Here is a 24,508-nt window from a genome sequence, read left to right as displayed (position 1 = left end):
CAGCGGGAGAGGCAAAATTGTGTAGCTGCATCAAGCAGTAAAGTATGAGGGCCTGCTAAGTCATCCACTTCTTAAGTGCTAGAGTTGAATGGATGTAGAGTTATAACCATTTTATATAACCTACCATAGACGCAGTAGGGATTGGAGGTGGGCTTTGCTTATGTATAGTGTGGCTATCGCAGTTCTGGGAGGAAGCCCATGTCTGCAGTGGTAAATTCACTTAAAGTTGGCTGTTACCAGCATGCATTTGACAGTAATTAGTCAGGATCTAGGTCCTAGGAAACAAAGCATTGTAGAGACAGTAGCTGAGTCTGCAGGGGTAAAGTGCTATACATTAATCTGTGACCTCACAGGACTCCCTTCATAGATGAAATCTATAGTATAATGTCTTCTGCAGTTTCCACAGTATGCATCCGATGAAGTGAGCTGTAGCTCACGAAAGGTTATGCTCAAATAAATTGGTTAGTCTCTAAGGTGCCACAAGTACTCCTTTTCCTTTTGCGAATACAGACTAACGCGGCTGTTACTCTGAAATCTATAGTACAGCAGCTTGTAGATGCAGCAGAAAAGAGTTATGTGCCTCCACTGAGTACAGGGAGAAAAAAAAGTTCTAAAAAAATGACAGGTCTTGGAACATCCTGCGCTCTTTCCAGTTAATGCAAGGACAGGAAAGTCCCACTTCTAAGAGAGACTAAACAAGGGGCCCATTGTTTAAAAAGTGTGAGAAAAGCAGAACACACTTCTTTCAAAAGTGACTTCTTGTCTCTATCTAGGACTATGCTACACTACACATGTTTTGTTCTGGGATCATGTTACAACATACTCATATAGGTTGTTCTTTCTGTCTGTCCCATTCTCATCACCACAGTATCTTGGAGACTTCAGACTTGTGGAATCATGTTTTAACTGTAAAAACAAAGAGGAGTCCTTGTGGCACCTTAGAGACTAACAAATTTATTTGGGCATAAGCTTTTGTGGGCTATAACCCACTTCAACAGATGCATGGAGTGAAAAATACAGTAGGCAGGTATAAATATACAGCACATGAAAAGATGGGAATTGCCTTACCAAGTGGGGTGTCAGTGCTAACAAGGCCAATGGTGGATGTGTTTTTTGCTGCTACAGACTAACATGGCTACCCTTCTGAAACCTGTTTTAACTGTGTCAAGTATCAGGGGGTAGCCCTGTTAGTCTGTATCCACAAAAACAACAAGGAGTCTGGTGGCACCTTAAAGACGAACAGATTATAATCTGTTAGTCTTTAAAGTGCCACCAGACTCATTGCTGTTTTAACTGTGTTGCCCAATTATACTACAAAAAGTATAATGCTTTGTGTGTATAAAAAGATGTTCTATACTTTCCACAGTATGCATCCGATGGAGTGAGCTGTAGCTCACGAAAGCTTATGCTCAAATAAATTGGTTAGTCTCTAAGGTGCCACAAGTCCTCCTTTTCTTTTTGCGAATACAGACTAACACGGCTGTTACTCTGAAACCTGTCATTATACTACAGCCCTTGTATTTGAGAACCTAAATATAAGAACATAAGAACAGCCAACTGGGTCAGCCCAAAGGTCCATCTAGCCCAGTATCCTGTCTTCTGACAGTGGCCAATGCCGGGTGCCCCAGGGGGAATGAACAGAACAGGAAATCATCAAGTGATCTGTCGCCCATTCCCAGCTTCTTGCAATGTGAATTCAAATATGAATTCAGGAGCCTAACTTTAGGCACCCACACTTGAAAATTTTGGCCTATGTTCCCACAACACAGTAGCTTTTCATCATTTAGACAGAAACTTACATTTCTGGGCTTGATGTTAGCAGGTAAATAGCCCCCCACCTAGTCTTTGATGTTCACCCCTCAGTGAGGTGGGGAAATAGTTTAATTCAGACCTTTCCTGCTCTTGCTATTTGTGTGGCTAGAAACAGTTTTGGGAAGGTTGAATTAACAAGGGTAGAGTGCAGCACTTTGCTCTGGGTTCTCCCTCCTCTCAATGGCAAAGAGATAAACATGTTTTGTAATAGAAACTTTAGATTTGGTGGGAAATAGCTAAACAAAGTGTAGACTTGGCAGTTTTCTTATGCTAGTGATTTTCCACTGGCATTCATCATGGCTTCATTGCTGTGGTGGCCTCTAAACCACAAAGCACTCTCTGAGGGGAGGGCACTGCAGTGTAACATACTGTCAGAAATTTCAGAATAATTCAGTGAGGTAGGAAATAGATGTTTAAACAAAAATATCCATCATTAGAGTACAAATGCTGGAAGTTTGATTAGAAAGCTGCTCCCTGGGAGACACTTCTCTTCAAGGCCTTTTAAATACTTGGCCAAATTCACACTGGTGTAACTATATTGACTTAAAAGGACTGGCACAGGGATGGATGTGGCCTATTTCCTGACATTGCTAGGTATCTTTTTCAGCATTTCAGGAAGGAAGGTGTTAGCTGAAGGTCCCAAAGCTCACTGGCACTCTCGCTGTCTCAAGCACATATGCATCTTTTCACATATATGCTTTATCTGAACATAGAGCAGTGGTTTTCAACCTGGGGGTCCGAAGACTGTGTGTAAGGGATCTGCGAAAGGTTTTCGTTACCATAGAACAGTGGTTACTACCCGTGGTCCGCTACCTGGGTGTCCACAGACTATGTCTAAGATTTAGACACAAAGGGGTCTGCTCCTCCATTTGAAATTTTTTTAGGGGTCCGCAAATGAAAAAAAAGATTGAAAGCAACTGGCATAGTGGATAAGGGCTCAGCTACACTTAAAATACTACAATGGCACAGCTGCACAACTCAGCTGTGCTGCTGGAATGCTTCAGTGTAGACACTACCTAAGCTGATGGGAAGGGTTGTCCCATCAGCACAGGTAATCCACCTCTCTAAGAGGTGATAGCTAGGTCGCCGGAAGAATTCTTCCATCAACCTAGTGCTGTCTAAACCAGGTTTAGGTCAGTATAGCTATGTCTCTCAGGTATGTGAATTTTTCACACCCTGAAAGATATAGCTATATCAATGTAAAATCCGAGAGCAGACCAGCCCTAAGATTTTGTAGCTAGAAGAGGGCCTGATCTTGCTCCCGTTGAAGTTAATAGGAGTAGATTCATTGGCTTCAATGGGGGTAAGAATCAAGTCACTTGTCTTCCTCCTCCCCCCCCAAAAGCGTACCTTGAGAAAGATGTGAAAATAAATTATTAGTAGTAATTTCTGTTACCATAGTGGCTAAGAACCCTAGTCATTGACTAGGACCCCATTGTGCTAGGCGCTGTACAAACCCAGAACAAATAAATTTCAGAGTAGCAGCCGTGTTAGTCTGTATTAGCAAAAAGAAAAGGAGTACTAGTGGCACCTCAGAGACTAACCAATTTATTTGAGCATAAGCTTTCGTGAGATACAGCTCACTTCATCGCATGCCACTAGTACTCCTTTTCTTAGAACAAATAGAGTGTCTGCCCCAGGGAGTGTACAAGTGAGAAGACAACAGATATGTACAGAAAAACTGATGGGGGACTACAAGGAGACAATATTGGTCAGCATGATAGCTAGTGATCTCGGCACACCAGTAGCCTAACCAAAAGGTGTTAAGAAATAAAAACCTAGAGATCAAAATGTAGGCAATGAGAAGTAAAAATCTAGACAACACAGTGCTGTTTAAATGAGATCAGAAAGCTCCAGAAGCTTGGTGACATGAAAACTGGATAAGCTGAAATGTTCTTTTAGCAGTGTATTTTGAAACTACAAGGTGGATGACTACTGTTTTTGATTTGTCTATAGTGTGACTTGGCATGTCATATTCCTAGCAAGGATAATCAGACAACACCCAGAACAGCACTTGCAGAATGTGCAATTCTTGGCGTAAGTAAAGTAACTAAGTATGGAAACCTTCATACATGTGCAAGTCTACTTGTCTGGACTGAGAAGTATTCTATCTTCAATACTGGTAAACTGTCAACATGAGGCTCAAGGAAAATTTTGGAACAGAGATTAAATCCCTCTTAAATTCAGGTTATCAGTGTGGGTAGAAAGTAGTTACAAAATAAGTTTGTATTATTACTACAGTGGCCATTCATGGACCAGGACAGCAATGTGCTTGGCACTGTACAACACACAATGAAATGGCTGTTTCTGCCCCTAAAAGTTTAGAATCTAATCTAATGAAGAATTAAATCCTTTTTAAAAGATGACTGGGTCTCTTTCCACTTCTTGAGTAGCAATCAGCAGAAGATTAAATATATGCCTGTTGCAGACCTGAATGAACTCCCTCAGATGTAGGAGCAAACAGTTTAAGTATGCATTAATGTTAATAGGTACCATGCTGTCCCTGAACATTTTTTATTCCTCCTGTTGGGTAATGTGTGTGATAGACTGTACAGCAAACTCTATCTCTGCTCATGCCCATGATGTTCTATAGAAAGCAATGCCAGAATATATCCTAGCAATTCTAACTAATATCTCCTCACACACTTTACTTTTCTTTTTCTAATATTTTGCTCAGTTTTTCTTTTTGGTAATCCCTTCCGCTGAAATCTTATCACCTATATAATGCTTTATTTGAATATTCCATTTTGCCTTTCATTATTCACCGGTTATGCTCGCTTTTTCCTATCTATGTTGGCGAAGGTCTCATGGTTGAAATATAGGATACCCAGCTTATGTTCTATTTTTAACAAGCGTTCAGGATAACTGTTTTCCATTTGCCACCCACATGCTGAGGTAAATGTTTTCTTGTTCGCAGATGTGAAGCTCAAGCATGTTTCTTCACCAGCATTTTCAACCATTTGTCTCGTTGAGAATGTTTTAGTATAGCAGCCAGAGTTGACAGCCATTATCAAGATAGGGGGAATTCACTGCTCAACAAATGACCTTCCTGTGGACTCACATTGTTTCATCATCAGGCTTATCTCAGCAGGTTTGGAAGATAGCCATGAAACCTGTAGCAACAGATTGGGCTCAGAGGAAGATAAAATAAGACTTCCTGATTTTTGTAACATTTGAGGGTGGCTGTATTGGTGTCACTTGATACATCATGTGGTAGCTGGTCTAGACTATTTAAACTTCAGGGAATTTCTTTCAAATATTATAGTAGATATTTTGATTGTTGACCATAATTTTTTTCCCTTCTGTATACTGGATTTTATTACTAGAGTAATGAAAAAATAGTCCAAAAGCCCTAACTGTAATAAATCATTTTTATTACACCAGAGAAATCTCCAAAGGTTTACTTAATTAAAGTTTGTTTGTGTTTCAGGGGCTAAAATAGAATTAGGCCACTCAATAGGTTGATATTTGCTCTGTGGGCCTCAGATATTTGCTAAACATGAGGAATAATTTGGCAGCTATACAGTGCATGATAAAAGTTTGGATTCTTCACTGCCTGCTTATCCTTCGTCAGGCTAGTGTTCACTTCACAGAGCAACTAATTACCCAACAGGAGCGTGTCACTTTTAACTGGGAATATACTAAGGCTGCTTTAGAATCCTCTCTCATCTGCCAACCGTGCTTCATTTGCCTTCTGGAGACAGCATGTCTCAAAATGCCAATGAAGTGCACTAATGGAGCAGCGTCTAAAGAAGCTGACGCTACCTATCATACCTTTCTGGTTAATTAAGGAGTGAGCTTAACTTTAAAAAGCAGGGCAGTTGAAACATGGGGAGCTATTTTTGGTATTACCAGATTGTCTGGTAACCATGTTGATAAGATGCAAGGAGTTTCAGGAAAGGATTCATTGAATGGCTTGCTGTCTGTGCAGAAGGGCTATATGCCCAGTGAAGAAAGGCTTACCTGAATGATATGCTTTGTGTAAATTATTCTGTGCATTGCTCCACTAAAATCATGCATCTTTTGGAAGAAGTGAGGATTGTGATTTCTATTGATTGCAAACATTCCTGTAATAGTATTTATACAGCAGATAGAGGTGATGTGTTTTTAAACACAACTTTGCAAGATAGGGAATATAAGCATACTCAGTGCCATCTTCTATTCTTTCTTCCAATATGTGCACCTTTCGTGACGTGGGTGAGCCAAATTGTGCTCCCTAGGTTTGCACAAGGGATCTATGCAGGGACCTCTCCAAGTTCCTCATAGAACAGGAGTTTGGCCATCTTTGTGGTATCATTTTTCCCTCCCTTTCTACACTGCGGTAGGGAGTCTTTGTGCTGTCTGGAGTAGGAATAGGATGAGGAATGGATGGGATGGAGGGAGAGGGGAATGCACATCATCTGGCCTTGTGAAAATTACAACCTTCCAGTGGGATGATGTGGTGGGATCTCAGTAAGGCAGGCCTTGTCATGATTTCCACCCAAGGGTTTTTGCTTGGGAGGAATGATCTGGCAGGTATTTTTATGTCAGAGGTGCAAATAACTGAGGACATGTAGTAACATGGGTGAATTTCAAGGGTACGTGTGCTCCTAAGCCATTTAAGTGCTTTTGAAAGTCCAACCTGGCAGCTAGTTAATTGAAATGTAAAACAGCAAGCTAGACCTTAGTAACACCGGTTTATGGAAAGTGACAGAACAGCTACCTAAATAATGAATCTGGTTTTACTTTGTGCATTATATAGAGCCATATACCCTTGATCTGTGGCAGAACTCCTCAGTGTTTTCAATGGGAGCGCTGTGTGACTCAAGTGTAGCGTATGGCTTGTTCATATTTGTAATGTAAAGAGACATTTCTTTTATCTGGATAAATGATCATCATCTCTTTAAGAGAATATTCCTGGAACAGATAATTTTTATAATAAAATACACTACACTTTCAGTATACTAGGTTGTCTCAAAGGTAAAATCGTATAAAGACTGAAGTTTGGGTCAGGTAATGTTTCTGTTGGAAATTTACAAACCCTTTGGCCCTGACCTAGATCTTACACCAATATAAGTCAGGAGCAACTCCATTGAAATCAAGGGAGTTACACTAGGGTAAAGCAGGTGACATCAGAATCAGGCTGTTTTATTTCTGAGCACATGAGACAAGTTGCAATGTGCATGCAAGAAAAATCCAGCTGGGCCTGAAATCTGTTCTGTGTCATCAGGAGTGAAAGTAATAATAAATTCTTACTGGTACGGGGGCCAGCTCCGGCCCCTGGAAAGGGCAGGGCCTCGGGTGGAAAGGGTGGGGCTGAGGGTCAGCCTCCTTCAGTCAGCCCATGTACGCTGCCTGGCCTCCGCCGCCCAGGGCTCCTGCAGCGATTTTAAATAGCCTTGGGCTCTGGCCGCTGCTGCAGTAGCAGCGGCGGCAGCCGGGAGCCCCGGGCCCTTTTAAATCACTGGCCCCAGAGCAGCTGCGCTCCCCCCCCCCGCCATCGGCGGCCCGGGGGTAGAGGGAGTGGCAATGACATTAAAGCGCTGCCATAGCAGCACTTTAATGTGGGCTGCATACGGGCCGGTACCGGCTTCTTACCGGTACGCCATACCGGCCCGTACCGGCTCACTTTCACCCCTGTGTGTCAAGTTATCTTATTAATAATGACAGGCTAGAAAATGAAAGCTTCTCTATTTTCCTACGTAAGTAGAAAAATCCTATACTATGAAAAGTCCCATTATCACTTATACTTACTTTACCCAAATGTTCCAGACGAATGGTATCTCTGAAAGAGTTTTTATTGCCCTTAAATCTAATGTAGTAAACAAGAAACACTAAACTCCAGTTCATTTTATCACTTGAGACTTAAAACATTCCTATCATTTACTAAATGGGTGGTGTGACCAGAGTCCCGGTCAGAGCCAACTGAGGTCACTCAGGATGAACTGCAAAGAATGGAGCAGGCAATCCCCAGAGCTGGTGGATATTCCAATACTTAGCTTTACCAAGCCGGTACAAAACTGCTTCTATTATACCTCACTGGTTACTCAGAAGTCAGCAACACAGTTCCCTTAAAGTAACCCAGTCTCAGGCCTCCACCTAGACATCCAAGTCAAATATGATGAGGATTACCGAAAATCATATTAATCATATTAAAAAATTCTACCAATCCCAAAGGATCGGATACATTACCTCCCAGTTAATGAATATTTCAGATCTTACCCAATACATGCTTACAGGCAATTCTTATTAACTAAACTAAAATGTATTTAAAAAAGAAAAGAAAAGAGAGAGTATAAGTTAAAAGATCAGTATACATACAGACATAAGTACAATCTTGAGCTTCAGATTCACAACATAGATGGTGAGCTTTGTAGATGCAAAGAGTTCTTTCAGAGATAGTCCATAGGTTATGTTTGTATTCAGGGCGGTCCAGTCAGAACTGGGATCTCAGTCCTTGTGGCTTAGGCTTCCCTGCATGAATCCTCAAGCAGATCTGAGATGGCAGGATCAGGACCCAAGCCATTTTTTATTCAGTTTCAGTCCCTCTGCGAACATTAGACACTCATTTCCTAAGCATCGCTGGTAATTATTCACACAGATCCACATAAGGCTATTGCCTGTTTTTCCACCATTTGTAGATGATTTGCTATATATTTCAAAGAGAGATGAATACAGCAATATCCTATGTTTACAGTTCATTTAAATATTAAGAGGTCCTTTTGATCTCTGAATTAACAGAATACAGACAGGGACTGTTTGATTACATTGTTGACCACTAGCAATATATATGTAAATACACAAAAACGCAAACATTATCTACTCATATGTTTTTAAGGGTTGAATCTGAGTCATTTATCCTTCAAGAGGCTTAACCCTTTCTGGTCATGCAACACAACACATTCAACAAAATAATTTTATACAGCCCCTTACTTAACTCTTGATCCTTGGTGTAAGTGTGTGATTATTCTCTTCCAGGGCAAGTGTTTCTTGATGTGTTTTCAGTTATTGTGTAAAAAGTTGAATTTGATGCAGTGTTTAACATAGGACCAGCTCTCAAAAATATAAATATTTCACCTTTAGGAGTCTGGAATCTAATATAACTATCTGAATTGCCAAATGAAAGTCCAGGTGTGGGAAACAAAATTTCTGTTTTGTACAGCTCTGTTTATATTATTGAATACTATTGACTACAGAGCCGATGTTCCTTTGTTACATTTGAAACAGATTTCTGTTACAATTCCTTGGCATTTTTTAGCCAAGATTGGACATACACTATGTTGCTTATACTCATCTCTTGCTTTTTGTACTTCTGATGATATTTCAAGCCTGGGAGATCATCAGCTAAAAGGCTACAATTTGTTTAAAATTGGGACATAAAATGGTTCCTTGTAGCTCGGACTACATTGACGAATTCTCAGCCCTCCAGGTAGGTATAAGCACTGAGATGTTTTTGTTTTTCTTCTTTGTCCTTTATTTAGTGTCAGTTTGCTAACCGAAGCGGAGTAAATAACTCACATCAAAGAGTTTATGTGATGAATTTTGCCTTTTTAGCTAGTCACAAATTATTTATGAAAAGCTTAATTTTTTTTAATGGAAATTCACCACGTAATTTTGGTGTATTATCATCTACAGACCATATGTGAATAGCTTACTGTGCACATTTGATATTCAAAATGTGTTGGCTAGTTTTAACCAGCTGCATAGATAAGGTATTGTTTATCCTACCTAATAGTATGAATACAACTCTTAGAAATAGGTTTGAAACCCAGTCTCAGTTTGAAATTCATTTTCAATGAATATTCTTTAATAACTGTTTAAAATTGGTTGTTTCCATTAAAGTTTGTTTGAAAATTTTCACGAAAAGTAAATATTGAAGAGATGGAAGTGAATTCAAATTTTCTGTCTCAGATGTTCACAGGCCCTTTTTGGAGACATTTGTACAGCTGTAGTGCTAACCTTTACGTGGTCCTTGCCCTTCCAGTAGTCAGAGTTCTCAGAGGATAGCCTCTGCTCCTTTCTTAGATTAATCATAACTCCTTGACAGTTTCAATTTACTTTCTGCTTCCACTGACCACACCAGCCACTCTTGGTATCTCCCTCATCCCACTGGGACCTTTCCCATGCTTTGTTACAATGACCTGACTGTAATTCTTTAACTAATAGTGTATGCAAAAAATCTTAGGTTCAGTTTTGAATCTCATTATTTGGATTAAGTCCCGGCAAATCTGAACCCTGTGGCAGATTTAGCTATAGATTTGAAAAAGTTTACATAATGTGTAGGCTTTGCAGTGCCTCTCAGTCCTGAGTTATTTTGGCTTTTAAAAGGTCTTTGGAACATCCCCCACTGTTGGAAGTCAACACTGTAAATTTTATTTAATTCATTTCTTTGTCTAAGTAGTGTATGAAATGTTATCATAAGGCATCCAAACATCACACAGCAAAAGCCAAGATACAGTACAAAACATTAAATCAATCAAAAAGTGCTAGCTGGAATTAGTATTTCTTGTACTGTAAACAGTCATCTACAGGTGGTAAAACTGGTTACTAAATTTGAGTGCCAAGGAACTTTGTAGTATAATTATTATATTAGTGAAAGCTTTACCTTGTGTTCAGCTTTAACTTAGATTCCGATATAGACAATGTTGCAGAAACCAGATAATTCACACTAATGACTAGGAAACCCATTGTGTATTGTGAATGTTGTGAATAAGTGACCAGAACAAGGCTTAATACAGAACAAGATGAACTTTGTTCATTTTGACTTTTATAAATTCTGTTTTAACTTTTTATATTGTCCCAGAAAATGTACTATAGTCTTTTTTGTAAAAATAAGTAGGTTTTTTAAATTTTGAAGCCTCCTTTCAGCCCTCTACTATTCAATCTTTGCTGATGTGTGAGGTGCAGCCACATTCTCCCCATTTCTCTATCCCACCCATCTTGAATTATACAGCGTTTGGATTAGCTGATATAGTTTATTAACCAAATTCTACTACATGGGATAAAACCTACTTTCCTTACTTAGATGGAAAGATGATTTAATGGATCAAATCCTGCTCTCATTTTATTCCATAGCAAAACTTCGAGTGACTTTAACGGAACCAGGGGTACAATATGTATTGAAGCCAGTAGTCCAGATTCTAGGTTACAATGTGGGCTACTTTGCATTCACCACTGGTGCAAAGCAGGCTTACAGCCACATAACCAATTAGAGGAGCTCCATCCCAGCACAGGGGGATCTTCTAAAGTGTGGATCCTGCATGCCAGCTCCTGCACTACCCCACCATTACAGATGATGTGGCCAGGGGAAAAGAATCACAGCCAGAGGGTTCCTTTGCTGCTGTAATAGGCCTTAGCAGCCCTCTCTGGATATAGTGTCATGAGAGAGAGAGAGAAAGAGAGCTAAACCTTCTAGAATAAAGGGGGAAGGGTCAAATGGTAAATGAGCCAAATGGCACCGAAGCAGCACAAACAGGCATAATGGGAGTCCAAGAATCTGGCCCAAGTAGCCAGAAAGCTAGCCAAAGTGGCCAGCTTGAGATTCCCTGGGTGAAGGAGATTCTCCAGCTACTTTAGAGCCACCACAGCGAGCCGTACATCTGTGACCAGCTAGTGCAAGTAAGCAGGTGGCTTTATCACGTTTGACCTGTCCCACCAGGTTCTGAGTCCAATGTAGCTTGGCCAGATGCAAGGACCGGGCCCATTGTATCCGGTTATGGATGGCTTTGTACTAAAAGCAATTTGAATGGTTATGGTGCGAAGAGCAACACTAAAATTAGCTATTGCTTTCTTTTTATAGTAAAAATAGTTTTCTTGGAATGTACTTGTAAGCAGAGTCAGGATGAGCTCTACCCTGACATCTAGTGGTGAGTTGTGGCGGGTTGTGGAAAAGAACTTCAGGGGCTGATCTCATTTGCATAGGCACACCCACCCTGCCTAGATGGTCACTTTGGCTGCTGTGGGATCCTCAGTTTCTGGGGCAGGAAGAATAAAGTGTTATTATCCTGATTATGTGAATCAAGGACAGTGGACCTGTACTTGGCGTTTTGTTATGATGGAGGGACTTGCCATCAACTATGTAGCACTTGCTAGGCAAGGGACATGGGTTCCAAAACTCAGTGAATGGAGAGAGTCATTTGTATCTTGTGCTATAGGCCCCTTCTGAAGGCTCTAAGTGCTAACTGCACCTTCTTCTCTTTCCACTGTGTAATAGCAGAGATAATTTTGATTCTACTAGGAGTCTGGTTACAAATTGTAGAGCTGAATTTACTTTAGGCTAATGGTGCATCAGCGCTGGGGCTCCCCTACTATAAGCTGAAATCACTGAGTACTGTGTTAAGTAGTAGGGGGCCTGAAGATATATTGCTGAGCAGCTTGCAGGACAGCTACTGGAAAGGAGCAGCTGGTGGAGCGGCTAGCAGGATGGCTACTGGAGGGGAGCAGCTGGTGGTGAAGGCTGCAGCAGAAACCCATAGAGAGGTGGGGCAGTCGGCTGTCGGAGCACGTAAGGTGCCCCTTTATTTCCCCCTCCCCCATTTCTACACAGGCTGGGGGGGTGGTTAAAACTCTGCAGATGAACTTTTGAAGTCTGGACTCACCAAGGACAGAGACAGAGACTTTTGGGTTGCTGGACTTCGTGGTTGTTGGACTTTTGGGACTTTGGGTGACTTTTGGGTTGCTGAACTCAAGAACCAAAGGGAAAGGACACGGCCCAATTTGCTTGGGGTGGGTTTTTGCTCATGGTTTGTATCATGAATCCTGTTGGTGGTGTTTCCCCAACATAATGCCACATTGTTTCTCTGTTATTAAAAGGCTTTTGCTACACTCAGACTCTGTGCTTGCATGAGGGGAAGTATTGCCTCTTAGAGGCGCCCCGGGGGGAGAGGGGGGGGAAGGGTATATATTTGTCCCGGGTCACTGGGTGGGGGCTTGAGCCGGTTTTGCATTGTGTTATTCGAACGGACCCCCTAGATACTGAACCCGGCCCTTGTTGCTGCCAACTCTGAAGGGCAGAAGGGTTACACACTGTTACAGCTGCCTGTGTGATTGATGAACCATTACTGGAAAATACCAAGGAGAATATTGTCACAATACTGAAAGCAGAAGATGTGATTATACCAATGATCTGTTTTTTCCTGTAATGCTGCTTGTTCTCATTATGGGATTTAAATGATCAGTTTCCTGTCCAAAGCAGCAGCGGGGAAAACAAAGTAATGTCCCTATCCCCTCACCCCCGCCTGATATGAGTCATTCACTTGTAGACTACTGAACAATTAAACTCTGGTCTTGTTTGCTTATATTTTTTCCTTTCGAGATCCATGGTTGTTGTCAGTATATTCTACAAACAAGCGTGTTGCATTTTTTATTATTTAATCCAGGAAGAAGTCAATTAGTGTACATACTCCATTTAGAATGTTCTGAGCTGTGCTTTGAGATCTTAATCTTTTGGGGCACGTTTTATCATCTTAAATATGGACCCAGTTGATAGCAATACTTCCTTTTTGGGGTTCTGCACAGGTACAGAATGCAGACAACTAGAGGAGATTAACCCAAATGTTCCTAATTTATGCAGGTCCAGGAAAGTTTATCTTTTATCATTCAGAAATAAGTGCAGCAAGCTGTTTTTAAAAGTCTGACTTCCACGCATGCCATTAGTTAAATCCCAGTAATCGCAAAAGGTCTACTAAGTGGATTTCACAGGAGTGTCCTAATTCATTTCAGAATTTCCATCAGCCTTACATTGTTAGGGTCTTATCTCCCCTAAAGAATGATGGGCAAATCTTGTGCCGTCTTGCATCCCATGCAATCCCAGAATTCTGTTAGCCCACTTCACCACTGGTGCACACAGTGCCTGGTCATTCACACCTGTGCAAAGGGAGTGTGGCATGTTACCACTAGACCTAAGTTTGAGGATTCTATTTGATAGCATTTTAGCGCTGCTAAATGTGGAGGGCTGCATTTTGCAAGTCTAAATGAGTGATAACCCAAGCCTGATAAGATTTATGGAGGATATAGTGAGAGCAGAATTTGGCCCATGGTATTTGGTAGTTGTAAAATGTACTTTTTGTTTGTTTGGTCTTTAAAAAACACTTGTACTACCTGTTTCCCATTATTCTAATCCTAAGCATAGAAAGTAAATCATGATCAATTGTCATCTTTTTGTGAGTTTTGGGAATTGGGAAAACATTTTCCTTTGAGAATTAGAGGGAGGAGCACAAAATATTTTTGGCATGATTGATCCCAGATTTGAAAAGCTGAAAGGTCAAGTACTCTTACCCATTACAGTTCTACCTTTTGTATGAGCGCCTCTGACTATTGCAGAACAAAAGGAGTTATATTTCCAATTTTGTGTGGTGGGGCACGCTCGCCCTTGGCACGCCCCCTTTGCATCCAGGCATAACATTGCTGGTATCTTCAGCTCCAGTACCTCCTGCTGGCTGTCTGCTTCTGGCTTCAGGCCTTCTGTGGCTCAGCCCTCCAACTAGTCACAATGTTCAAACCACTTTTGGGGTACCACAGACAAGTTTAAATGAACCTGAATAATTCTTCTGCCTCTTTGGGCTACTGACTTCTTCCCTCTCCACATGTAAACCCTGGCTCAGGACTACCCATATAGGAGCCTACCCTGCCCTACAATATGCTTCTCCATTTATCTTCCCATTAAACCCTAGCTCTAAGTTCCCCTCTGACAGAGGGTATGTCTACACAACAATTTAAAACACACAGCTGGCCTGTGCTAGCTGACTCAGGCTCACAGGGCTCAGACTACAGGGCTGTTTCATTGCTGTGTAGAATTCCAGGCTCAGGGCCCAGGCTTTAGGGCCCAGTGGGGTGGGAGGGTCCCAGAGCCCTGGCTCCAGCCTGAGCCCAGCAATCTACACAGCAGCGAAGCAGCCCAAGCCCAAGTTGGCTGGCATGAGCCAGCTATGGGTTCTTCTTTGCTGTGTAGACAAGAGAGAGCCCCATCTTCTCTATAGTCTCACTCCCCAACTCCTTCAGTCTACTTATTATGGCCTAGCTTTCACCCCTAAGGCCTGGAGTCAATTCCCAGGTGCTCACCTCCCGAGGTGCAAAGCGTAACTAATTGTGTGCATTTGCTAGCCTCGCAGGTGATGAGGGGCTAAGCCCTGTAGAATCATAGAATCTTAGGACTGGAAAGGACTTTGAGAGGTCATCTAGTCCAGTCACCTGCACTTGTGGCAGGACTAAATATTATCTAGACCATCCCTGTCAGGTGTTTGTTTAACCTGCTCTTAAAAGTCTTCAATGACGGAGATTCCACAACTTCCCTGGGCAATTTATTCCAGTGCTTAACCACCCTCATAATTAGGAATTTTTTCCTAATGTCCAACCTAAACTACCCTGGCTGCAATTTAAGCCCATTGCTTCTTGTCCTATCCTCAGAGGTTAAGGAGAATAATTTTTCTCCTTCTTCCTTGTGAAAACCTTTTATGTACTTGAAAACTGTTATCATGTCCCCTCTCAGCCTTCTCCTCTCCAGAGTAAACAAACCCAATTTTTTTCAATCTTCCCTCATAGGTCATATTTTCTAGACCTTTAATTATTTTTGTTGCTCTTCTTTCTCCAATTTGTCCACACCTTTCCTGAAATACTCAGAATTGGACACAGTACTCCAGTTGAGGCCTAATCAGCACAGAGTAGAGCGGAAGAATTACTTCTCGTATCTTGCTTACAACACTCCTGCTAATAGATCCCAGAATGATGTCTGCTTTTCCCCCAACAGCGTTATACTATTCATTCGTATTTAGCTTGTGATCCACTATGACCCTCAGATCCCTTTATGCAATGCTCCTTCTATCACACTTTGTCAAACAGAATTTTTGAGCCCTCGTGAAAATGTATAGGTTCTATGAAAATTTTAAAAAATCTCTTACGTGAGCTTCATCAGTGTAGAATACTATGAAGGGGTTGTTTACTATTGTAGAGTGGCTAGTATTTTTATTAATGGTATAGCCATTAAGAGTGAGTTTCTGTGGATTATAAAATATAAACTTAGCTGATGATTGGTAAGAAGAAAGAATCAAGGCTCAGACAAAGAAAAGGTTTTCAAACCATTGCCTATTTGACCCCAGATGCAATAAAAGGATGTACAACGTGGGCATGCCATCCTTGCAGAGTCAAAGCTCCCATGGAAAGGAGTAGGAGTTTTAGCTAAGTAAGCAAAGCAGGGCCAGTCCCCCCAAAACTGGTGTCCTATCTACTATTAGGTTGATGTACTCTGAAAAACGACTGCATGTTTAATGATTCTATATCAAATCTACTCCTTTTAAAGTTAAAGAGATGGCTTTTGTAACTGCCAGCCCTGCCTGGGATCTGAGTTCCAGACTTGCAACATATTTACAAAGCTAAGTACATGGTATAAAACTGCTTGAGCACAGCTTTAATTTTTCTGGATTCTACCTTCAATAACAAAGTCCCTCTAACCTTGCCAGCCACGGGTATTTTGTGCATTGAAAGGATGAACTGTGCTTGAAAAATCTCTCTGATATATCAGGTACACACAGTCCCCACTCTATATTTATATTTGAGTTCTTCTGCAGGATACTCCCTCTATACAATATTCCAGTGTCAACAGGAGACAGGATCATGTCCAGTAGCTTTGCCCTGGTTTTGCAGCTCTAGAAGACACCAGTATTGTACTTCTACACAATTCTGTTCCATAAAGCCAAGCAGTTCCAGTGCTCCCTGTGCTAATGTCTCTGCATTGTTTAACACCATATCAAATGTCAATTCCCAGTCAGAACTTGTACCCTTTTATGACCAAATGAACACACTCTCTGAACACAGTAGCTGAAATATACAGATGTAGTTAATGGGGCAAAAATGCTTACATAGACATAGATACCTGGATTTTCAAGTGGAAGATTTTTAAAATATCTGATAGCCAATAGATCTGGTTCTATGGGAGGGAAGAACTACATATGTTAAATGTGGATAAACCCATTGTAACAGGGTTGCCTGTCTCTTTAAGAGTCAGGAAGCCTGGAGCCACACAACCTTGTTAGATAGTCAGACCAAACTGGGAAGGGGTCAGGTGATCCCTGTAAGGACTGAAAGGCCTTAGGGAGGAGCTGTGGAAAGTAGGTGGGGTGTTATACTGTGCATTCTCTTTTGGTTTGGGGGTGGAAGAAGTTGGGTTGGGGTTTTTTTGATGAGTTTTGTGTTTGAATTAAATTGTAGCCTAAGGGAAGGATTAGAAAGAGATCTGGATGTGGCATTAGTCCTTCCCGGGCTCAGGTAGACAGGTCAGCCATTTACACCAACATAGGTGAAATGTCTCAGAAAGGTGACCTGGTCAGGCAGATCAATGAGTGGATAGTTTGATAGTCCCAACTCAGAGTTGAGGCACACTTGGTACCCAGCTTGTATCAGTTCTGTGCAGAAATAAAGGAGTTCAGTCTCTTGGGCAGCCAAATCACAGTGGTGAAACTCTCCTCCCCAAAATGTAATTTTTCAGGTTGGCATGAAAGCAAAGTAATTTTTCATTAATGTACTGTATTAATATATGCCAGGAAGTTAAACCATGGATATATCTCTGTTAGTCTTCTCTGACTTAATTCTGAACCTGAAGAAATCTCATAAGGCACAAATGGATCCTGAAAACAACAATGTGGTTAACCTACGCAAGTTGAGAATTGTTCAAATTTGTAGGCATGTTCGAACATATAGAGTTCTCTCCTTATAACTGTAAATGGGCAACCTAAGCTTTGGAGATTTATCTAAGATGTTTATATTATTTCTCACTGGAGGCAACAGAGGAAAAGCTTGGGTTTATTCAGCTGTAGCTCTATTCCCTGGTGTTCTATACAAGTCCTAATATTTTAAGCATTTTATATTTTGCATTTGTGAATGCAGGTTTTCTAGAACTGGAACACCAAATTTAATGTTTTTAGAACAACACTGAAAATCCAGGAACCCTAAAATATAAGCAGTATTTTTTGTTGATCACAGCATTATAAAGCCATTACCTATGCTCATACTTAATACTTTCTCTCCCAAGCAACATATGAGCATAATTTCATAAAGGCTTGCTGGAATTTAATATATCAACTTCCTTAAACAGACATGTCCTGTTTCTTTTGTTTCCTTTTCTGTCTTTGTGGAGATTGTTGCTACAACACTATCCATTGATGCTCTCTGCATTTAGTTATTGGTTTCCATTCTAGCACTGAATGCTTCCCCTCTAGCACCTGATCCTTTACAGTATCTTCCAGTTTGGACTGCATACGGCCTTTCCCCTGCATGTTGTAAAGTGCGAGGCACATTTATGAAGCTATAGAAATATGAACTACATTCCTATTTAGATTAGTTCATATGCATTCCTATAACACCGTCCGATTCTTATTGCCTACAATAATAATATAATCTACAGACTTTGTCAGTGCACAGCATTTGGCCCTCCTGTCTTGCTCTGTTTCATTGCTCTACAATGCCCAGTGTAACATACCCCTTGAATTAACGTGTTCAGCACAAATATGAAGTCTGTTCTCTCTTTCTCTGGTTCCAAACGTATTGTTGTTAAGACTTGAAAAATTGAACCTGAAACAAAAAGTTTAAATATGCTTTAAGATTTTTCCATTAGTCATAGAAATGTATAGAACACTTCTTAACACTCGTTTAAAATAGAAAGCATTGTACTAGAAAGATACTGTACTTGATAAGTTTGCTGAAAAGACCCGTTTTGAGAAAATACTAACTTGGAGAAGACGCTAAAGGGATTTCACTGAAACAAATGCATTTCATATTTCTAAAATGTGATACGATAGCATTTGATTGCCAAGGAATATGGTTCAGGAATGCAAGGTAAAGTGTTAAAAGATCAAGAAATAATAGTAATTTGGTCTCATAAAACGCCAAGCAAGAATGAATTGTTCAGATTTTTAATTCCTGTCTGATGCTTTGAAGATTTAACGTTTCTGTTTGGCTTTAAATATTAAAGTTGCTCTAAAGATTCTCAAGAACATTCATGTCAGTGTTTCACTGGCTTCTCTGACTATTGCCATGTGAGTGTTGCTAGGGTTAATTGACCCTACAATATTACTGTGGTGCCTGTGTTGCACTGCAGCATCAAATTGCTTTGCAATTTCCTGTTTTTCTGGAGGCCCAGAAGTCTGCTTGCTTTTTTTTGTCACCCCAGTAAACTACCTTTATTTCTCTCAGCAGCTCTAGTTTCATAACTTTTTTTATAGTAATCGGTGCTGCTGCACAGAGAGAGAATGCAAATATTTAGCATGGGCTCATGTTTACTTCTTTGCTTTAATGATTTGCAAGAGATTGTGCCTCTTCAGAATTTCTCAGGAGGAGAAGAATTAATAGCTTAAACATATATGTTCAGGGAAGCTTTTCAGTTTATTGATCCCAAGATTCTTTTCTAAGCTTGCTTTTATAGAACTTCATAAATAGAAATAATAGTGTTGTTTTAAAAGAGACGGAAAAAATACCGATACCGTGTATATTGATTGTAATTTGCATATGTATAGATTGTATAGCTTGTAATTTGCAAAGACTATGAATCGATGGGAGTTATGCATGTGACTCAAGGGTAGTACGAAGCTCACATGCCAGCCCTACTTGGGTTTTTCAGTATAAGAGCTTAAGAAACCCTGCTGCAGAGGTCTTCCCCAGTTGTCCTGTAGCTAGGCATAGTTTGGCCCCTAAACCCACTGTCCCATGTGACTCTTGGGAAACTCTCAAGGGAGAGAAGTTCCATATGGAGGCCTCATCAACTCCACACTATTCCGTCCCCCACTGGCAGGTACACCAAATCCCCTTCCCTAGCACAGATTTTCAGCCATGTAGCAAGTGAGGACCTGCAATAACCTTCTGGTGGATTTATGCTTAGATATTCACCCATGTCTGTGAGTGGCAACTACCTTCTGCCACTCCTGTTCCCTCTACAACCTGGACTCTGAGGCTTGTCTAGACTAGGATTTAAAGGGTTGGTATCATGGGAGATGGTGGCCAGGTCATTGGGAGAGGCTAGCCTCTGGCCCCTCCCCTTGTGCAAATGTGTAAGGCCATTAATTGTCTCCTTCTACACAGGGCTGTGAATCTCAGCAATGTGCAGGACATAGTGGATAGATTTGCAGCAATGGGGTTCCTGAACTGTGGTGGGACAATCGAGGGCATTCAGATCTCTATTTTGGCACCAGCCCACCTTGCAACAGAGTACATCAATAGAAAAGGCAACTTTTCTGTAGTTATGCAAGCACTGGTGGATCACTGGGGGCCCTTCCCTGATATCAGTGTGAGCTGGTCAGGGAAGATGCATGATGCTCGCACCTTTAAGAACACAAGACTGTTCAGATAGCTGAAAGCAGGGACATTTTTTCCTCACCAGTGGATTACCACTGGTGGTACTGAAATGCCAGTAGTGATTCTGGGGGACCCAGCCTACTCCTGGCTCATGAAGCTGTACACTGGCCACCTTGACAGCACCAAGGAAAGATTCAACTCCTGGGTCAGCAGATGCAGAATGTTTGTTGGAATGAACTTTTGGTAGATTGAAGGGATACTGACGGCGTCCACTCACTAGTTTGGATCTCAGTGAGAAAAATATCCCAATGCCTGTTGTGTCTCGGATATTATGCAGTGCACAAAGGGGAAAAAGCTGCTGCCAGGGTGGAGGGCAGAGGTGCAGCAGCTGACTGCTGACTTTGAACAGCCAGACAGGAGGGCTATTACAAGACCCAGTGTGGAGCTATGCAGTTGAGGGAGACTTTGAAAGAGCACTTTGACAGTCAGCCACAGTAATGTTCTCTGGGCCTGGAGCGTCGCGTGCTGCTTGCTGTACATTTATAAATTTGACTGGGTGTTTTCCTGGACCTATGAATTGTGTGGGGCTTGATGTGCATTTACAAGTACCGTTTGCTTTGATATCGCTGTGCACTCTGCAATATTTGTTGTGAACTAATAAAGATAATTTCCTTCTCCAAAAATAGAACTTTATTGAAAGCGGGGAAAATAGTGCAGAAAACCAATGTGCAAATAAAAGGTTATACAAATTTAACATAACTTCAAGCGGTGATCATTTAAAATTAGGAAGGAAGTAAACACTTAGGATCAACTGAGTGCACACATAGTCTTTTTGTTATGGCTACAGTTATACTTATCTATGAGAACCAGGATTGCTGAATGTGAATCTGGGTTTCTTTGCTGTCCCCCACACGGAGTAGTAGGGGTAAGGATGCGGTTCCTCATGCCATGTGGTATGTGAGGTAGGTGGATTAGGGAGCAGCTACCATGGAGTTTTCCAAGGACTGCAAAGTGTGGGGAATCTGGGATTTGGGGACCTCTAGATCAACTGGAGTCTGGGGCATTTCAGTTTGCTGCCTGAGAAGACCCATTATGTCTTGGTGTATTTCCCTGTCCTTTTCCTTCTGAGACTTCTGGGCCTTTTTCCTGTCCCCTGTCCTTCTCCATGCTGTTGGGCATATTGGCCCTCCAGACCTTTGTCCGTGGTCTGCGTAGCATCTTGCAGAGCATATCCAGTGGTGCAAGTACAGCGGTACAGTGCAGTGTGCCGTACCAGTAAGATATTTGTAGCTGGTACTCTGTACCAGAAAGACAGAGGAGCACAACGTGGGGCCGCCAGCGGGAGCTCCATGCCAGCAGCCCCTCTGGAGCTGTTCCACCCCCAGCCCTTCCACACAGCAGCATCTCCTGTCTGGGGTCTGAACTGCTCCTTTCGCCGCTGCGGTTCCAGAGAGCCCTTCGGTTCAGAAGTCTTCAGCACAGCGACAGGCGGACAGAACCCCCCACCAGGTAACGTGGGATGGATCATGGGGAGGGGATGTGGAGAGTGCGGGGCCCCTGGGCTGGGGACAGGGTGGGGAGGAGTCACATAGGGGGTCACGTGGGTAGGTCACGTTCTCCCCCCCCCCCGCCCTTTAGCTGGTGCCACTCCTTTGTGTCCCTCCATGAGTGCAGCGTAGCGGTAAGAAATGAATTCTACTTGCACCATTGAGCACATCCTACCCCATCCTCTTCTTTCTCCTCCTCGTTAGGGTCAGGTGTTCTAGTAGTGTGGAGGGAGGGATCCCTCAAGGCTGCCACTCCAGAAGATGCTGATTAAAAACAGACAGAAGAGCCCCTGGACTTACAGTCACAAGGGAAAGATAAGTTTCAAAACTCCCTTTGATTATTCCCATAAACACTTTCAATACAACACGTCAGATTTGGAGTGCCTCAGCACAGCACTGCTCTCTGGCCCCAGCCATGGTGAGAATGGCCCACCAGGGACAAGGGGGGAAGGATTGTATATTGCATTAAGCTATAACATTTCAGTCCCTATTCCATGGGTGAGAGGGCAGGGCAATGGCAGTGAATGTTGGCACTATTTTCCACAGGCTGTGGTGATCTTACTCCTCTTCTCCTGAGGTCATAAAAGCACAGAGAACGCAGCTGCTACTGGTGTCCCAAAGCTGCCTGGGCTCATAGGCTGCCAGCCTCTTTACACCTAATCAATATACTTGCTAAGTTCATCCTCTGCCCTCCAGCACAAAGACAACCTGCCCACAGTAGATAAAAAGGAATAGTGTCGGGGAAAAATCTCATGGTCTATGGTACTGTGAAGAAAATTTACAAGGGAAGTGATGGAAGCCCCACTGCTGAACCATACAAAACTGATGTGGGCAAAGAACTGGAGAATATAATATAGGGAAAAATCTTTCACTGAGGGTGGAGTGAGCTAGGTGACTTAAATCTTTTCTATGATTGTATCAATCTAGACCTAGGGAGCAATCAGAACTTATGGCCTGCTTCCAAGTGAATATTTGCAATACATTCAGGGAGACGTATGTTTTTGTAAGGACAATCATGCATGGGGTGGTATTAGCCAATTAACACAACTGTCCAGGTTTCTCTCTAGCTCATCAGAGTGGTCACCTTCCCTAATTTGGCATGAAAAAGACATGAGTGTGTGAGCAGCACTATTGGAGTGGGGATGGCAAAGTTCTGAGCACAAGTCCCAAGGTGCGAGAGGTGTTCTGCCGCTGAGTCAAACCCAAGCTCTGCAGCATCAGGACACAGAAGCCCAGACAAACTGTCAAAGCCTGATTCTGGTCTGTATTGAACCCTGGTTAATTTATCTCCATTTATGGAGTTATTTTCTGTCAGGCTGAATATTGCATTACTTTTTGGCTGCTTCAGTGGAGACAAAATATTTAAGATGATTTAAACAAGTAACAAAATCCATTTTAAACCAAAAATTACCCCCAAGTGGTGGGCTTATTGTGTGTGTGGTTTTTCTGTTTGTTTTTTTTAAAAGATTTTATGTAACCTTCCTGCTGGGAGAATAATCAAAGGGTGAGATCCTCAGCTGGTGTAAGTCAATGTAGCTCTGTTGAAGTCTGTGGGGCTGCGCTGATTTATGCAAGCTGAGAATCTGGCCGCAAATGTTTTTAATGTTGTACTAGGAAAACTTGAAACATTTTTGTTTTAATGCCGAAGTTCACTCCCTTTCTGAATGCAAAGTTATAAAATTCTTAAGATGATAAAGAAGTGCTTTGATTTCACAGACACACACAAGCCTAGAGGACTGGATGCCTCGGGTTTTTGGCAGTGGAATACAGAGACTGTGGCCAGTTTAACTCTGGTCGAGGTCAGCGGTAACTGGAAAGTCATTCCCATTTAAAGGTTCTTGAATAACAAAGGAAATTCATGCTCCTTGAACTATTAAAACTATGGAAAAACAAATTTCTGGATCAACATTCCAGCATTTAGATATATTGTGATATGGGAGACAGAGATTTCTAGTGGATAGAGCACTGGCCTGGGACTTGGGAGGCTGGATTTTACTCCTACCTCTGCCATTGACCTTCTGGATGACTTTGGGTAAGTCTGTTCCTCTCCTAGTACCTCAGTTACCCCCACTGTAAAGTGGGGATGGTGACATCGACTTCTACGAAATCTGCTGGTGAAAAGTGCTGTACAGGAGCAGAGGTTGTCCTGTTATCTTTGTTCTAGGTTAAATGAGTTGGTGTTCTCATTTCTTCCAGGACCACATCACATCACTGGAGTTGACACTCTTGGGGACAATCTCAGCAGCCAGGGTAAGAAGTAGAAATACCTGCAGAGTGTAGTGGGAGTCAGCGTGGAGGAGCAAACTTCCCTCACTAACCACACTCCTCCTCTCTGGAGATAACCAGCGCATAGCCTGTGCTGCTCCCAGGATTTGGCCCTAAAGAAATTTGTTCTGTTGGTTAAATTGGTTATAAATATACTCTGCGGTACAATTTTTAAACAGCTACTTATTTTCCCTCCTGGTTTTTCTCTCAGAAAGGAGCAAAGGGACATTCCCTGTGACAGAATGCTGGGCAACCAGCACTCTGATCACTGTATCGATGAAATCGCCCTGGAGTAAACTCAGGGGACAAGACTGCCTAATTGATGGATTAGAATGGGCTGGGGAGAGTTAAAGCACGAATTAGCCTGTTAACTCAGAGAGTAGAAGCCAGCAGGCAGACTAGCTGGCTTTGAGAGCCAGAGCTAAGGGTCTAAGGGGCTGAGGAATAATATGTTGTTGTAGCCAAGGTGCCACACAGTACAGGTGATGGGACACTATAAATAAACCACCCATGATGTTTACAGGCAGAGAGTCTCTAACCAGTCTTGTGCATGGAGGAAGACCAGAGTGGAGAGGGCACCCCATTACATACCCTGAATGTTTTTTATGTAGTAAACTAAAGTGAACTCT

At 42.0% G+C, this 24,508-nt stretch overlaps 1 protein-coding gene across 1 annotated transcript in view; it reads left to right on the top strand.

Annotated features, from left to right (window-relative positions):
• Positions 1–3,803: 3,803 nt before the first annotated feature.
• The window catches only part of P4HA2 (prolyl 4-hydroxylase subunit alpha 2), a 101,693-nt gene continuing 80,988 nt past the window's right edge, over positions 3,804–24,508 (top strand). Inside the window, exon 1 of the mRNA XM_077824060.1 lies at positions 3,804–3,849. The gene's annotated coding sequence lies outside the window, so the exon portion shown is untranslated. The remainder of the gene's footprint in view (positions 3,850–24,508) is intronic.

Source organism: Eretmochelys imbricata, chromosome 8 (genome assembly GCF_965152235.1).
Source record: "Eretmochelys imbricata isolate rEreImb1 chromosome 8, rEreImb1.hap1, whole genome shotgun sequence".
Taxonomy (NCBI): domain Eukaryota; kingdom Metazoa; phylum Chordata; order Testudines; family Cheloniidae; genus Eretmochelys; species Eretmochelys imbricata.
The sequence above is the reverse complement of the archived record's forward strand: the minus strand, read 5'-3'. Positions and strand labels throughout refer to the sequence as shown.